The sequence below is a fragment of the Perognathus longimembris genome, chromosome 12 (assembly GCF_023159225.1).
Source record: "Perognathus longimembris pacificus isolate PPM17 chromosome 12, ASM2315922v1, whole genome shotgun sequence".
Taxonomy (NCBI): Eukaryota; Metazoa; Chordata; class Mammalia; order Rodentia; family Heteromyidae; genus Perognathus; species Perognathus longimembris.
The window spans coordinates 28,029,976-28,031,649 of NC_063172.1; the positions used below are offsets into that span (position 1 = coordinate 28,029,976).

General features: G+C 49.9%; 1 pseudogene; it reads left to right on the top strand.

Annotated features, from left to right (window-relative positions):
* Positions 1-519: 519 nt before the first annotated feature.
* Positions 520-1,430, top strand: LOC125360545 (annotated as a pseudogene).
* Positions 1,431-1,674: the final 244 nt, after the last annotated feature.

The window sequence follows — 1,674 nt, forward strand, 5'->3', positions numbered from 1 at the left end:
GTAACAATTGGCTATCTGCATACCATTAACATTCTAATAAAGACTCCAAGATTTGATCCTTCAAAATGTGGCTTCTCTGATAATTTACCTTATTACAATTCAGCCCTAACAAGGACAGACAGAAATTCTGATACATGCCACAAAAGATGAGCACAAGAACATTATGTTATATATAGAGTAGAATAGTGTGAATGTACTTAACACAACTATACATTTCAGATTTTAAAGTGGCAAGTTTAGTATTGATTTTACTGTATTTTTAAATAATTACCGAGGTGCTGGCCTCATGCCTAGAATCCTAGCTACTCAGGAGGCTGAAATCTGAGGATTATGATTTGAAGCCAGCCTGAGCTAGAAAGTCTGTGAGACTCTTATCTCTCATCAACAGCAACCCAGGCCCTAAGTTCAAGCCCCAGGACCAGCGCACACGCGCGCACACACACACACACACACACACACACACACACACACACACACACAAGAAATGCCAACAGTACTTGGGGGGGGGGGGGACACCAAATGGCGGATGACACCGGTGCAGTGGGAGGGCCCGGAGGCCCTGGGGGCCCAGGCTTGGGAGGCCGTGGCGGCTTCCCAGGAGGCTTTGGTAGCGGCCTTCAGGGTCGAGGTCGCGGCCGGGTTGTGGCCGCGGGGCTCGTGGAGGCAAGGCTGAAGACGAGGAATGGATCCCGGTCACCAAACTAGGCCGCCTGGTTAAGGACATGAAGATCAAGTCTTTGGAGGAAATCTATGTTTCCTCCCTGCCCATCAAGGAGTCTGAGATTATTGACTTTTTCCTGGGGGCGTCCCTCAAGGATGAGGTGTTGAAGATCATGCCCGTGCAGAAGCAGACTCGAGCTGGCCAACGCACCAGGTTCAAGGCATTTGTAGCCATTGGTGACTACAATGGCCACGTGGGTTTGGGTGTTAAGTGCTCCAAGGAGTTTGCCACTGCCATCCGAGGAGCCACCATCCTGGCGAAGCTCTCCATTGTCCTTGTGCGGAGAGGCTACTGGGGGAACAAGATTGGCAAGCCTCACACCGTCCCGTGCAAGGTGACAGGCCGCTGTGGATCTGTGCTGCTGCGCCTCATCCCCGCACGCAGAGGCACTGGGGAGGCACTGGGATTGTTTCAGCTCCTGTCCCCAAGAAGCTGTTGATGATGGCTGGTATTGATGACTGCTACACCTCAGCCAGGGGCTGTACTGCTACTTTGGGCAACTTTGCCAAGGCCACTTTTGATGCCATCTCCAAGACCTACAGTTACCTGACCCCTGATCTCTGGAAAGAGACCTTGTTCACCAAATCTCCTTATCAGGAATTCACTGACCATCTTGTGAAAACCCACACCAGCATCTCCATGCAGAGGACCCAGCCTCCAGCTGTGGCTACAACATAGGATTTTTATACAAGAACAATAAAGTGAATCAAACCTGAAAAAAAATACCAACAGTATAATCCCTTCTGAAGTCTTAAATTTATCAGGTAGTGTAAGATGTTTTCTCCCCTGGAAGTGTTGCTCTGAAGAGCCCCACTGGAAAAAAAAAAAAAAAAAACTTCAACCCTAAACACTACACAGGTGTGGTCTGTGTCCCTGGGTGCTGAGGACAGAGGTCACAAACTGGGCACCTGGGGGCAGCAGGAGGTCCCTAGGCTTCCAGTCTGAGTTCCTTG